The sequence below is a fragment of the Oncorhynchus masou genome, chromosome 33, assembly GCF_036934945.1.
Source record: "Oncorhynchus masou masou isolate Uvic2021 chromosome 33, UVic_Omas_1.1, whole genome shotgun sequence".
NCBI lineage: Eukaryota > Metazoa > Chordata > Actinopteri > Salmoniformes > Salmonidae > Oncorhynchus > Oncorhynchus masou.
The window spans coordinates 132266-151373 of NC_088244.1; positions in this window are offsets into that span (position 1 = coordinate 132266).

Consider the following 19108-nt stretch of genomic DNA (forward strand, 5'->3'; position numbering starts at 1 on the left):
GTTACACCATCACTGTTGATCCACGGACTGACGTTACACCATCACTGTTGATCCACGGACTGACGTTACACCATCACTGTTGATCCACCCACTGATGTTACACCATCACTGTTGATCCACCCACTGACGTTACACAATCAATGTTGTTCCACCCACTGACATTACACCATCACTGTTGATCCACCCACTGACATTACACTATCACTGTTGATCCACCCACTGACATTACACCATCACTGTTGATCCACCCACTGACGGTACACCATCACTGTTGATCCACCCACTGACATTCCACCATCACTGTTGATCCACCCACTGACGTTACACCATCACTGTTGATCCACCCACTGACGTTACACCATCACTGTTGATCCACCCACTGATGTTCCGATCACTGTTGAACCACCCACCGACGTTACACCATCACTGTTGATCCACCCACTGACATTACACCATCACTGATGTTTTCATCACAGTTGAGCCACCCACTGATATTACACCATCACTGTTGATCCACCCACTGATGTTTCCATCACTGTTGATCCACCCACTGACATTACACCATCACTGTTGATCCACCCAATGACATTACACAATCACTGTTGATCCGCCCACTGATGTTACACCATCATTGTTGATCCACCCACTGACGTTACACCATCACTGTTGATCCACCCACTGACATTAAACCTTCAATGTTGATCCACCCACTTATGTTCCGATCACTGTTGAACCACCCACTGATGTTACACCATCACTGTTGATCCACCCACTGACATTACACCATCACTGTTGATCCACCCACTGACGTTACACCATCACTGTTGATCCACCCACTGACGTTACACCATCACTGTTGATCCACCCACTGACATTAAACCTTCAATGTTGATCCACCCACTGATGTTCCGATCACTGTTGAACCACCCACTGATGTTACACCATCACTGTTGATCCACCCACTGACGTTACACCATCACTGTTGATCCACCCACTGACATTACACCATCACTGTTGATCCACCCACTGATGTTCCGATCGCTGTTGAACCACCCACTGACGTTACACCATCACTGTTGATCCACCCACTGACATTACACCATCACTGATGTTTTCATCACAGTTGATCCACCCACTGATATTACACCATCACTGTTGATCCACCCACTGATGTTTCCATCACTGTTGATCCACCCACTGACATTACACAATCACTGTTGATCCACCCACTGACATTACACAATCACTGTTGATCCACCCACTGACGTTACACCATCACTGTTGATCCACCCACTGACGTTACACCATCACTGTTGATCCACCCACTGATGTTCCGATCACTGTTGAACCACCCACTGATGTTCCGATCACTGTTGATCCACCCACTGACGTTACACCATCACTGTTGATCCACCCACTGACGTTACACCATCACTGTTGATCCACCCACTGACGTTACACCATCACTGTTGATCCACCCACTGACGTTACACCATCACTGTTGATCCACCCACTGACGTTACACCATCACTGTTGATCCACCCACTGACATTAAACCTTCAATGTTGATCCACCCACTGATGTTCCGATCACTGTTGAACCACCCACTGATGTTACACCATCACTGTTGATCCACCCACTGACGTTACACCATCACTGTTGATCCACCCACTGACGTTACACCACCACTGTTGATACACCAACTGATGTTACACCACCACTGTTGATCCACCCACTGACATTACACCATCACTGTTGATCCACCCACTGACGGTACACCACCACTGTTGATCCACCCACTGACGTTACACCATCACTGTTGATCCACCCACTGACGTTACACCATCACTGTTGATCCACCCACTGACGTTACAACATCACTGTTGATCCACCCACTGACGTTACAACATCACTGTTTATCCACCCACTGACATTAAACCATCAATGTTGATCCACCCACTGACGTTACACCATCACTGTTGATCCACCCACTGATGTTCCGATCACTGTTGAACCACCCACTGATATTACACCATCACTGTTGATCCACCCACTGACGTTACACCATCACTGTTGATCCACCCACTGACATTACACCATCACTGTTGATCCACCCACTGACGTTACACCATCACTGTTGATCCACCCACTGACGTTACACCATCACTGTTGATCCACCCACTGACATTAAACCTTCAATGTTGATCCACCCACTGATGTTCCGATCACTGTTGAACCACCCACTGATGTTACACCATCACTGTTGATCCACCCACTGACGTTAAACCATCAATTTTGATCCACCCACTGACGTTACACCATCACTGTTGATCCACCCACTGATGTTCCGATCACTGTTGAACCACCCACTGATATTACACCATCACTGTTGATCCACCCACTGACGTTACACCATCACTGTTGATCCACCCACTGACATTACACCATCACTGTTGATCCACCCACTGACGTTACACCATCACTATTGATCCACCCACTGACGTTACACCATCACTGTTGATCCCCCCACTGACATTAAACCTTCAATGTTGATCCACCCACTGATGTTCCGATCACTGTTGAACCACCCACTGATGTTACACCATCACTGTTGATCCACCCACTGACGTTACACCATCACTGTTGATCCACCCACTGACGTTACACCATCACTGTTGATCCACCCACTGACGTTACACCACCACTGTTGATACACCAACTGATGTTACACCACCACTGTTGATCCACCCACTGACATTACACCATCACTGTTGATCCACCCACTGACGGTACACCACCACTGTTGATCCACCCACTGACGTTACACCATCACTGTTGATCCACCCACTGACGTTACACCATCACTGTTGATCCACCCACTGACGTTACAACATCACTGTTGATCCACCCACTGACGTTACAACATCACTGTTGATCCACCCACTGACATTAAACCATCAATGTTGATCCACCCACTGACGTTACACCATCACTGTTGATCCACCCACTGATGTTCCGATCACTGTTGAACCACCCACTGATATTACACCATCACTGTTGATCCACCCACTGACGTTACACCATCACTGTTGATCCACCCACTGACATTACACCATCACTGTTGATCCACCCACTGACGTTACACCATCACTGTTGATCCACCCACTGACGTTACACCATCACTGTTGATCCACCCACTGACATTAAACCTTCAATGTTGATCCACCCACTGATGTTCCGATCACTGTTGAACCACCCACTGATGTTACACCATCACTGTTGATCCACCCACTGACGTTAAACCATCAATTTTGATCCACCCACTGACGTTACACCATCACTGTTGATCCACCCACTGATGTTCCGATCACTGTTGAACCACCCACTGATATTACACCATCACTGTTGATCCACCCACTGACGTTACACCATCACTGTTGATCCACCCACTGACGTTACAACATCACTGTTGATCCACCCACTGACGTTACAACATCACTGTTGATCCACCCACTGACATTAAACCATCAATGTTTATCCACCCACTGACGTTACACCATCACTGTTGATCCACCCACTGATGTTCCGATCACTGTTGAACCACCCACTGACGTTACACCATCACTGTTGATCCACCCACTGATGTTACACCATCACTGTTGATCCACCCACTGACATTACACCATCACTGATGTTTTCATCACTGTTGATCCACCCACTGACGTTACACCATCACTGTTGATCCACCCACTGACGGTACACCATCACTGTTGATCCACCTACTGACATTACACCATCACTGTTGATCCACCCACTGACGTTACACCATCACTGTTGATCCACCCACTGACGTTACACCATCACTGTTGATCCACCCACTGACATTAAACCTTCAATGTTGATCCACCCACTGATATTCCGATCACTGTTGAACCACCCACTGATGTTACACCATCACTGTGGATCCACCCACTGACGTTACACCATCACTGTTGATCCACCCACTGACGTTACACCACCACTGTTGATACACCCACTGATGTTACACCATCACTGTTGATCCACCCACTGACATTACACCATCACTGATGTTTTCATCACTGTTGATCCACCCACTGACGTTACACCATCACTGTTGATCCACCCACTGACATTACACCATCACTGTTGATCCACCCACTGACATTACACCATCACTGTTGATCCACCCACTCACGGTACACCATCACTGTTGATCCACCTACTGACATTACACCATCACTGTTGATCCACCCACTGACGTTACACCATCAATGTTGATCCACCCACTGACGTTACACCATCACTGTTGATCCACCCACTGACGTTACACCATCACTGTTGATCCACCCACTGACATTAAACCATCAATGTTGATCCACCCACTGATGTTCCGATCACTGTTGATCGACCCACTGACGTTACACCATCACTGTTGATCCACCCACTGACGTTACACCATCACTGTTGAGCCACCCACTGATATTACACCATCACTGTTGATCCACCCACTGACGTTACACCATCACTGTTGATCCACCCACTGATGTTACACCACCACTGTTGATACACCCACTGATGTTACACCATCACTGTTGATCCACCCACTGATGTTACACCACCACTGTTGATACACCCACTGACGTTACACCATCACTGTTGATCCACCCACTGACGTTACACCATCACTGTTGATCCACCCACTGACGTTACACCATCACTGTTGATCCACCCACTGACGTTACACCATCACTGTTGATCCACCCACTGACGGTACACCATCACTGTTGATCCACCCACTGACGTTACACCATCACTGTTGATCCACCCACTGACGTTACACCACCACTGTTGATCCACCCACTGACGTTACACCATCACTGTTGATCCACCCACTGACGTTACAACATCACTGTTGATCCACCCACTGACATTAAACCATCAATGTTTATCCACCCACTGACGTTACACCATCACTGTTGATCCACCCACTGATGTTCCGATCACTGTTGAACCACCCACTGACGTTACACCATCACTGTTGATCCACCCACTGATGTTACACCATCACTGTTGATCCACCCACTGACATTACACCATCACTGATGTTTTCATCACTGTTGATCCACCCACTGACGTTACACCATCACTGTTGATCCACCCACTGACGGTACACCATCACTGTTGATCCACCTACTGACATTACACCATCACTGTTGATCCACCCACTGACGTTACACCATCACTGTTGATCCACCCACTGACGTTACACCATCACTGTTGATCCACCCACTGACATTAAACCTTCAATGTTGATCCACCCACTGATGTTCCGATCACTGTTGAACCACCCACTGATGTTACACCATCACTGTGGATCCACCCACTGACGTTACACCATCACTGTTGATCCACCCACTGACGTTACACCACCACTGTTGATACACCCACTGATGTTACACCATCACTGTTGATCCACCCACTGACATTACACCATCACTGATGTTTTCATCACTGTTGATCCACCCACTGACGTTACACCATCACTGTTGATCCACCCACTGACATTACACCATCACTGTTGATCCACCCACTGACATTACACCATCACTGTTGATCCACCCACTGATGTTCCGATCACTGTTGATCGACCCACTGACGTTACACCATCACTGTTGATCCACCCACTGACGTTACACCATCACTGTTGATCCACCCACTGACGTTACACCATCACTGTTGATCCACCCACTGATGTTACACCACCACTGTTGATACACCCACTGATGTTACACCATCACTGTTGATCCACCCACTGATGTTACACCACCACTGTTGATACACCCACTGACGTTACACCATCACTGTTGATCCACCCACTGACGTTACACCATCACTGTTGATCCACCCACTGACGTTACACCATCACTGTTGATCCACCCACTGACATTACACCATCACTGATGTTTACATCACTGTTGATCCACCCACTGATATTACACCATCACTGTTGATCCACCCACTGACGTTACACCATCACTGTTGATCCACCCACTCATGTTACACCACCACTGTTGATCCACACACTGACGTTACACCATCACTGTTGATCCACCCACTGACGTTACACCATCACTGTTGATCCACCCACTGACGGTACACCATCACTGTTGATCCACCCACTGACATTACACCATCACTGTTGATCCACCCACTGACGGTACACCATCACTGTTGATCCACCCACTGACATTACACCATCACTGTTGATCCACCCACTGACGTTACACCATCACTGTTGATCCACCCACTGACGTTACACCATCACTGTTGATCCAACCACTGACATTAAACGATCACTGTTGATCCACCCACTGATGTTCCGATCACTGTTGAACCACCCACTGACGTTACACCATCACTGTTGATCCACCCACTGACGTTACACCATCACTGTTGATCCACCCACTGACGTTACACCATCACTGTTTATCCACCCACTGATGTTACACCATCACTGATGTTTTCATCACTGTTGATCCACCCACTGATATTACACCATCACTGTTGACCCACCCACTGACGTTACACCATCACTGTTGATCCACCCACTGACATTACACCATCACTGATGTTTTCATCACTGTTGATCCACCCACTGATATTACACCATCACTGTTGATCCACCCACTGATGTTTCCATCACTGTTGATCCACCCACTGACATTACACCATCACTGTTGATACACCCACTGACGTTACACCATCACTGTTGATCCACAGACTGACGTTACACCATCACTGTTGATCCACCCACTGACGTTACACCATCACTGTTGATCCACACACTGACGTTACACCATCAATGTTGATCCACCCACTGATGTTCCGATCACTGTTGAACCACCCACTGACGTTACACCATCAATGTTGATCCACCCACTGATGTTACACCATCACTGATGTTTTCATCACTGTTGATCCACCCACTGACGTTACACCATCACTGTTGATCCACCCACTGACGTTACACCATCACTGTTGATCCACCCACTGACGTTACACCATCACTGTTGATCCACCCACTGACGTTACACCATCACTGTTGATCCACCCACTGACGTTACACCATCACTGTTGATCCACCCACTGACGTTACACCATCACTGTTGATCCACCCACTGACATTACACCATCACTGTTGATCCACCCACTGACGTTACACAATCACTGTTGATCCACCCACTGACGTTACACCATCACTGTTGATCCACCCACTGACGTTACACCATCACTGTTGATCCACCCACTGACGTTACACCATCACTGTTGATCCACCCACTGACGTTACACCATCACTGTTGATCCACCCACTGACGTTACACCATCACTGTTGATCCACCCACTGACGTTACACCATCACTGTTGATCCACCCACTGACATTGCACCATCACTATTGATCCACCCACTGACGTTGCACCATCACTGTTTATCCACCCACTGACGTTACACCATCACTGTTGATCCACCCACTGACATTAAACCATCAATGTTGATCCACCCACTGACGTTACACCATCACTGTTGATCCACCCACTGATGTTCCGATCACTGTTGAACCACCCACTGACGTTACACCATCACTGTTGATCCACCCACTGATGTTACACCATCACTGTTGATCCACCCACTGACATTACACCATCACTGATGTTTTCATCACTGTTGATCCACCCACTGACGTTACACCATCACTGTTGATCCACCCACTGACGGTACACCATCACTGTTGATCCACCTACTGACATTACACCATCACTGTTGATCCACCCACTGACGTTACACCATCACTGTTGATCCACCCACTGACATTACACCATCACTGTTGATCCACCCACTGACATTAAACCTTCAATGTTGATCCACCCACTGATGTTCCGATCACTGTTGAACCACCCACTGATGTTACACCATCACTGTGGATCCACCCACTGACGTTACACCATCACTGTTGATCCACCCACTGACGTTACACCACCACTGTTGATACACCCACTGATGTTACACCATCACTGTTGATCCACCCACTGACATTACACCATCACTGATGTTTTCATCACTGTTGATCCACCCACTGACGTTACACCATCACTGTTGATCCACCCACTGACATTACACCATCACTGTTGATCCACCCACTGACATTACACCATCACTGTTGATCCACCCACTGACGGTACACCATCACTGTTGATCCACCTACTGACATTACACCATCACTGTTGATCCACCCACTGACGTTACACCATCAATGTTGATCCACCCACTGACGTTACACCATCACTGTTGATCCACCCACTGACGTTACACCATCACTGTTGATCCACCCACTGACATTAAACCATCAATGTTGATCCACCCACTGATGTTCCGATCACTGTTGATCGACCCACTGACGTTACACCATCACTGTTGATCCACCCACTGACGTTACACCATCACTGTTGATCCACCCACTGATATTACACCATCACTGTTGATCCACCCACTGACGTTACACCATCACTGTTGATCCACCCACTGATGTTACACCACCACTGTTGATACACCCACTGATGTTACACCATCACTGTTGATCCACCCACTGATGTTACACCATCACTGTTGATCCACCCACTGATGTTACACCACCACTGTTGATACACCCACTGACGTTACACCATCACTGTTGATCCACCCACTGACGTTACACCATCACTGTTGATCCACCCACTGACGTTACACCATCACTGTTGATCCACCCACTGACATTACACCATCACTGATGTTTACATCACTGTTGATCCACCCACTGATATTACACCATCACTGTTGATCCACCCACTGACGTTACACCATCACTGTTGATCCACCCACTGATGTTACACCACCACTGTTGATCCACACACTGACGTTACACCATCACTGTTGATCCACCCACTGACGTTACACCATCACTGTTGATCCACCCACTGACGGTACACCATCACTGTTGATCCACCCACTGACATTACACCATCACTGTTGATCCACCCACTGACGGTACACCATCACTGTTGATCCACCCACTGACATTACACCATCACTGTTGATCCACCCACTGACGTTACACCATCACTGTTGATCCACCCACTGACGTTACACCATCACTGTTGATCCAACCACTGACATTAAACGATCACTGTTGATCCACCCACTGATGTTCCGATCACTGTTGAACCACCCACTGACGTTACACCATCACTGTTGATCCACCCACTGACGTTACACCATCACTGTTGATCCACCCACTGACGTTACACCATCACTGTTGATCCACCCACTGACATTACACCATCACTGATGTTTACATCACTGTTGATCCACCCACTGATATTACACCATCACTGTTGATCCACCCACTGACGTTACACCATCACTGTTGATCCACCTACTGACATTACACCATCACTGTTGATCCACCCACTGACGTTACACCATCACTGTTGATCCACCCACTGACGTTACACCATCACTGTTGATCCACCCACTGACATTAAACCTTCAATGTTGATCCACCCACTGATGTTCCGATCACTGTTGAACCACCCACTGATGTTACACCATCACTGTGGATCCACCCACTGACGTTACACCATCACTGTTGATCCACCCACTGACGTTACACCACCACTGTTGATACACCCACTGATGTTACACCATCACTGTTGATCCACCCACTGACATTACACCATCACTGATGTTTTCATCACTGTTGATCCACCCACTGACGTTACACCATCACTGTTGATCCACCCACTGACATTACACCATCACTGTTGATCCACCCACTGACATTACACCATCACTGTTGATCCACCCACTGACGGTACACCATCACTGTTGATCCACCTACTGACATTACACCATCACTGTTGATCCACCCACTGACGTTACACCATCAATGTTGATCCACCCACTGACGTTACACCATCACTGTTGATCCACCCACTGACGTTACACCATCACTGTTGATCCACCCACTGACATTAAACCATCAATGTTGATCCACCCACTGATGTTCCGATCACTGTTGATCGACCCACTGACGTTACACCATCACTGTTGATCCACCCACTGACGTTACACCATCACTGTTGATCCACCCACTGATATTACACCATCACTGTTGATCCACCCACTGACGTTACACCATCACTGTTGATCCACCCACTGATGTTACACCACCACTGTTGATACACCCACTGATGTTACACCATCACTGTTGATCCACCCACTGATGTTACACCATCACTGTTGATCCACCCACTGATGTTACACCACCACTGTTGATACACCCACTGACGTTACACCATCACTGTTGATCCACCCACTGACGTTACACCATCACTGTTGATCCACCCACTGACGTTACACCATCACTGTTGATCCACCCACTGACATTACACCATCACTGATGTTTACATCACTGTTGATCCACCCACTGATATTACACCATCACTGTTGATCCACCCACTGACGTTACACCATCACTGTTGATCCACCCACTGATGTTACACCACCACTGTTGATCCACACACTGACGTTACACCATCACTGTTGATCCACCCACTGACGTTACACCATCACTGTTGATCCACCCACTGACGGTACACCATCACTGTTGATCCACCCACTGACATTACACCATCACTGTTGATCCACCCACTGACGGTACACCATCACTGTTGATCCACCCACTGACATTACACCATCACTGTTGATCCACCCACTGACGTTACACCATCACTGTTGATCCACCCACTGACGTTACACCATCACTGTTGATCCAACCACTGACATTAAACGATCACTGTTGATCCACCCACTGATGTTACACCATCACTGTTGATCCACCCACTGACGTTACACCATCACTGTTGATCCACCCACTGACGTTACACCATCACTGTTGATCCACCCACTGACGTTACACCATCACTGTTTATCCACCCACTGATGTTACACCATCACTGATGTTTTCATCACTGTTGATCCACCCACTGATATTACACCATCACTGTTGACCCACCCACTGACGTTACACCATCACTGTTGATCCACCCACTGACATTACACCATCACTGATGTTTTCATCACTGTTGATCCACCCACTGATATTACACCATCACTGTTGATCCACCCACTGATGTTTCCATCACTGTTGATCCACCCACTGACATTACACCATCACTGTTGATACACCCACTGACGTTACACCATCACTGTTGATCCACAGACTGACGTTACACCATCACTGTTGATCCACCCACTGACGTTACACCATCACTGTTGATCCACACACTGACGTTACACCATCAATGTTGATCCACCCACTGATGTTACACCATCACTGATGTTTTCATCACTGTTGATCCACCCACTGATATTACACCATCACTGTTGACCCACCCACTGACGTTACACCATCACTGTTGATCCACCCACTGACGTTACACCATCACTGATGTTTTCATCACTGTTGATCCACCCACTGATATTACACCATCACTGTTGATCCACCCACTGATGTTTCCATCACTGTTGATCCACCCACTGATATTACACCATCACTGTTGATCCACCCACTGACATTACACCATCACTGTTGATCCACCCACTGACGTTACACCATCACTGTTGATCCACGGACTGACGTTACACCATCACTGTTGATCCACGGACTGACGTTACACCATCACTGTTGATCCACCCACTGACGTTCCGATCACTGTTGATCCACCCACTGACGTTACACCATCACTGTTGATCCACCCACTGACGTTACACCATCACTGTTGATCCACCCACTGACGTTACACCATCACTGTTGATCCACCCACTGACGTTACACCATCACTGTTGATCCACCCACTGACGTTACACCATCACTGTTGATCCACCCACTGACATTACACCATCACTGTTGATCCACCCACTGACGTTACACAATCACTGTTGATCCACCCACTGACGTTACACCATCACTGTTGATCCACCCACTGACGTTACACCATCACTGTTGATCCACCCACTGACGTTACACCATCACTGTTGATCCACCCACTGACGTTACACCATCACTGTTGATCCACCCACTGACGTTACACCATCACTGTTGATCCACCCACTGACGTTACACCATCACTGTTGATCCACCCACTGACATTGCACCATCACTGTTGATCCACCCACTGACGTTGCACCATCACTGTTTATCCACCCACTGACGTTACACCATCACTGTTGATCCACCCACTGACATTAAACCATCAATGTTGATCCACCCACTGACGTTACACCATCACTGTTGATCCACCCACTGATGTTCCGATCACTGTTGAACCACCCACTGACGTTACACCATCACTGTTGATCCACCCACTGATGTTACACCATCACTGTTGATCCACCCACTGACATTACACCATCACTGATGTTTTCATCACTGTTGATACACCCACTGACGTTACACCATCACTGTTGATCCACCCACTGACGGTACACCATCACTGTTGATCCACCTACTGACATTACACCATCACTGTTGATCCACCCACTGACGTTACACCATCACTGTTGATCCACCCACTGACGTTACACCATCACTGTTGATCCACCCACTGACATTAAACCTTCAATGTTGATCCACCCACTGATGTTCCGATCACTGTTGAACCACCCACTGATGTTACACCATCACTGTGGATCCACCCACTGACGTTACACCATCACTGTTGATCCACCCACTGACGTTACACCACCACTGTTGATACACCCACTGATGTTACACCATCACTGTTGATCCACCCACTGACATTACACCATCACTGATGTTTTCATCACTGTTGATCCACCCACTGACGTTACACCATCACTGTTGATCCACCCACTGACATTACACCATCACTGTTGATCCACCCACTGACATTACACCATCACTGTTGATCCACCCACTGACGGTACACCATCACTGTTGATCCACCTACTGACATTACACCATCACTGTTGATCCACCCACTGACGTTACGCCATCAATGTTGATCCACCCACTGACGTTACACCATCACTGTTGATCCACCCACTGACGTTACACCATCACTGTTGATCCACCCACTGACATTAAACCATCAATGTTGATCCACCCACTGATGTTCCGATCACTGTTGATCGACCCACTGACGTTACACCATCACTGTTGATCCACCCACTGACGTTACACCATCACTGTTGATCCACCCACTGATATTACACCATCACTGTTGATCCACCCACTGATGTTACACCATCACTGTTGATCCACCCACTGACATTACACCATCACTGTTGATCCACCCACTGACGTTACACCACCACTGTTGATCCACCCACTGATGTTACACCATCACTGTTGATCCACCCACTGATGTTACACCATCACTGTTGATCCACCCACTGATGTTACACCACCACTGTTGATACACCCACTGACGTTACACCATCACTGTTGATCCACCCACTGACGTTACACCATCACTGTTGATCCACCCACTGACGTTACACCATCACTGTTGATCCACCCACTGACATTACACCATCACTGATGTTTACATCACTGTTGATCCACCCACTGATATTACACCATCACTGTTGATCCACCCACTGACGTTACACCATCACTGTTGATCCACCCACTGATGTTACACCACCACTGTTGATCCACACACTGACGTTACACCATCACTGTTGATCCACCCACTGACGTTACACCATCACTGTTGATCCACCCACTGACGGTACACCATCACTGTTGATCCACCCACTGACATTACACCATCACTGTTGATCCACCCACTGACGGTACACCATCACTGTTGATCCACCCACTGACATTACACCATCACTGTTGATCCACCCACTGACGTTACACCATCACTGTTGATCCACCCACTGACGTTACACCATCACTGTTGATCCAACCACTGACATTAAACGATCACTGTTGATCCACCCACTCATGTTCCGATCACTGTTGAACCACCCACTGACGTTACACCATCACTGTTGATCCACCCACTGACGTTACACCATCACTGTTGATCCACCCACTGACGTTACACCATCACTGTTTATCCACCCACCTATGTTACACCATCACTGATGTTTTCATCACTGTTGATCCACCCACTGATATTACACCATCACTGTTGACCCACCCACTGACGTTACACCATCACTGTTGATCCACCCACTGACATTACACCATCACTGATGTTTTCATCACTGTTGATCCACCCACTGATATTACACCATCACTGTTGATCCAACCACTGATGTTTCCATCACTGTTGATCCACCCACTGACATTACACCATCACTGTTGATACACCCACTGACGTTACACCATCACTGTTGATCCACAGACTGACGTTACACCATCACTGTTGATCCACCCACTGACGTTACACCATCACTGTTGATCCACCCACTGACGTTACACCATCACTGTTGATCCACACACTGACGTTACACCATCAATGTTGATCCACCCACTGATGTTCCGATCACTGTTGAACCACCCACTGACGTTACACCATCAATGTTGATCCACCCACTGATGTTACACCATCACTGATGTTTTCATCACTGTTGATCCACCCACTGATATTACACCATCACTGTTGACCCACCCACTGACGTTACACCATCACTGTTGATCCACCCACTGACATTACACCATCACTGATGTTTTCATCACTGTTGATCCACCCACTGATATTACACCATCACTGTTGATCCACCCACTGATGTTTCCATCACTGTTGATCCACCCACTGATATTACACCATCACTGTTGATCCACCCACTGACGTTACACCATCACTGTTGATCCACGGACTGACGTTACACCATCACTGTTGATCCACGGACTGACGTTACACCATCACTGTTGATCCACGGACTGACGTTACACCATCACTGTTGATCCACCCACTGATGTTCCGATCACTGTTGATCCACCCACTGACGTTACACCATCACTGTTGATCCACCCACTGACGTTACACCATCACTGTTGATCCACCCACTGACGTTACACCATCACTGTTGATCCACCCACTGACGTTACACCATCACTGTTGATCCACCCACTGACATTACACCATCACTGTTGATCCACCCACTGACGTTACACAATCACTGTTGATCCACCCACTGACGTTACACCATCACTGTTGATCCACCCACTGACGTTACACCATCACTGTTGATCCACCCACTGACGTTACACCATCACTGTTGATCCACCCACTGACGTTACACCATCACTGTTGATCCACCCACTGACGTTACACCATCACTGTTGATCCACCCACTGACGTTACACCATCACTGTTGATCCACCCACTGACGTTACACCATCACTGTTGATCCACCCACTGACGTTACACCATCACTGTTGATCCACCCACTGACGTTACACCATCACTGTTGATCCACCCACTGACATTGCACCATCACTGTTGATCCACCCACTGACGTTGCACCATCACTGTTTATCCACCCACTGACGTTACACCATCACTGTTGATCCACCCACTGACGTTACACCATCACTGTTTATCCTCCCACTGACGTTACACCATCACTGTTGAGCCACCCACTGACGTTACACCATCACTGTTGATCCACCCACTTACGTTACACCATCACTGTTGATCCACCCACTGACGTTACACCATCACTGTTGATCCACCCACTGACTGTAACGGCAGATTTCCTCTTCAACTGAAGAGGAGTAAGGATCGGACCAAGATGCGGCGTGGTAAGTGTTCATGACGTATTATTAAAAATGAACTGAGCACTGAAATACAAAACAATAAACGATTTGAGTGAAACGAATACCGAAACAGTACCGTGTGGCGACAAACACTCACACGGAAACAAACACCCACAAACCAACAGTGAAACCCAGGCTTCCTACATATGATTCTCAATCAGAGACAACTAACGACACCTGCCTCTGATTGAGAACCATACTGGTGTCACACCCTGACCATAGTTTGCTTTGTATGTTTCTATGTTTTGTTTGGTCAGGGTGTGATCTGAGTGGGCATTCTATGTTGTGTGTCTAGTTTGTCTCTTTCTGTGTTTGGCCTGATATGGTTCTCAATCAGAGGCAGGTGTTAGTCATTGTCTTTGATTGGGAACCATATTTAGGTAGCCTGTTTGGTGTTGGGTTTTGTGGGTGATTGTTCCTGTCTCTGTGTTTGCACCATATAGGGCTGGTTTGGTTTTTCACATTTCTTGTTTTGTTAGTCTATTAAAGTATAGTTTCTTTATTAAAGAACCATGAATAATAACCACGCTGCATTTTGGTCCGCCTCTCCTTCGACTCAAGAAAACTGTTACAACTGGGCTGAACACAAAAACCAACATAGAAAAACAAACAGACTGCCCACCCCAACTCACGCCCTGACCATACTAAATAAAGACAAAACAAACAGACTGTCCACCCCAACTCACGCCCTGACCATACTAAATAATGACAAAACAAACAGACTGCCCACCCCAACTCACGCCCTGACCATACTAAATAAAGACAAAACAAACAGACTGCCCACCCCAACTCACGCCCTGACCATACTAAATAAAGACAAAATAAAGGAAATAAAGGTCGTGAACGTGACACTGACATTACACCATCACTGTTGATCCACCCACTGATAATTAGCATCACATGTGGTCCACCCGCTCCTTTCGCAATGCCCCCTTTCAGGCACACTCCAAGTATGCTGTTTCCCATACTTGGCCATCGGGAGTTCCATTGGAATATGTGGATGGCGTCATCGCTATCCAGTTCGTGACTTGGACTGAATTAGGTTCCGGTACTCATTTTGTGTGCCTGTATTGTTTATATTTAGGAGCAGGAGCACCACAATACCTTGGAGCTGATATTCTAAAAGAGGAATAAGAGCTCAAGCAGCATAACATTTGAGGTGCAGGAATTCAGCTCCAGGCCAAGTCACGAACTGGCTAAATGGCACAACCGGTTACATGGCGTCCCTTGAGAAGGCAAGAACAAGATTTGTCAGGAGAAGTGCAGCATTATAGCAAGGAGATGTATACTTGGAATACAGAGGAGGAATGGAGGGAAAAAGAGAGGCAGAGGAGGTCTAAGAGAGAGAGGGAGGAAGAGGGTGAGCTTGAGTCTGTTAAAGATTGTGAACAAAGGGAGATGGTTTGTTAAAGAAGAATGGTAGAAAGTGTAAGCAGAGTGAGTTATACGCCGGATCGAAGATAGGAGGAGAAAATGGAAGTGAATGAGGGCAAAGTATTGGAGGTGGTATGTGTGGTGAAGGTCTCGGGGCCCGAGGCTTACATCAAGGGTCAGGAAAAAGATGAGTCTGTGACAATAGGAGGGAAATTTGGGAAAAAGAAAAAAGTGGACCCCTGCCTTTTGGCTGACATATTTGTGGGTTCAGGGTGGGTGAAAACAGTTAGGTGCTGTGGCATCAATGAGGGCAACCAGAAGTGATCTTTTTTGTTAATTGTTTCTGTTTCTGCTGGTCAGGGGGAGCAGGTGCTCCGTGTTAAATTTATGAGGACAAGAGAGGTGAATTGTTTTGCTCTCAAGAAAAGGGCACCATTGAGAGGTTATTTATTTTACCAAGTAAGTTGACTGAGAACACATTCTCATTTACAGCAACAACCTGGGGAATAGTTACAGGGGAGAGGGATGAATTAGCCAATTGTAAACTGGGGATGGTTAGGCGACCATGATGGTATGTGGGCCAAATTGGGAATTTAGCCAGGACACTGGGGTTAACACTCCTACTCTTACAATAAGTGCCATGGGATCTTTAGTGACCACAGAGAGTCAGGACACCCATTTAACATCCCATCCAAAAGACAGCACCCTACACTGGGCAATGTTCCCAATCACTGCCCTGGGTTATTGAGATATATTTTTAGACCAGAAGAAAGGGTGCCTCCTACTGGCCCCCCAACACCACTTTCAGCAGAATCTGGTCTCCCATGCAGGAACTGATCAGGACCAACCCTGTGTAGCTTCAGAAGCAAGCCAGCAGTGGAATGCAGGGTGGTATGCTGGGGTAGAGGTAAATGTCAAGGTTGACCAACTGAAGGGGAACATTCCCGGTGTTTGTGATACGTTGTCTGAGTATTGACGTTGAGTCTTTGCCCAACAAAGAGATGGTAGGATATATAAGTTATTCCATACAAGCGTTGTGCCGAATACACTACGTTTTTACAGGTGTCAAGCTTATGGGCCTGTGGCAGCAGTGTGTAGGAGGGAGGTTCCTATGTGGCAGCAGTGTGTAGGAGGGAGGTTCCTATGTGGCAGCAGTGTGTAGGAGGGAGGTTCCTAGATGTTCCTATGTGGCAGCAGTGTGTAGGAGGGAGGTTCCTATGTGGCAGCAGTGTGTAGGAGGGAGGTTCCTATGTGGCAGCAGTGTGTAGGAGGGAGGTTCCTATGTGGCAGCAGTGTGTAGGAGGGAGGTTCCTATGTGGCAGCAGTGTGTAGGAGGGAGGTTCCTAGATGTTCCTATGTGACAGCAGTGTGTAGGAGGGAGGTTCCTAGATGTTCCTATGTGGCAGCAGTGTGTAGGAGGGAGGTTCCTATGTGACAGCAGTGTGTAGGATGGAGGTTACTATGTGGCAGCAGTGTGTAGGAGGGAGGTTCCTAGATGTTCCTATGTGGCAGCAGTGTGTAGGATGAAGATCCTATGTGGTAGCAGTGTGCAGGAGGGAGGTTTCTAGATGTTCCTATGTGGCAGCAGTGTGTAGGAGGGAGGTTCCTATGTGGCAGCAGTGTGTAGGAGGGAGGTTCCTAGATGTTCCTATGTGGCAGCAGTGTGTAGGAGGGAGGTTCCTAGATGTTCCTATGTGGCAGCAGTGTGTAGGAGGGAGGTTCCTATGTGTGAGAAGTGGGCCAAAGGGAATGAGACAAAGGAATGTGTAGCATTGTGTAGTAGTGGTATGTGTTAACTGCAGGGGTGCCCATGTGGC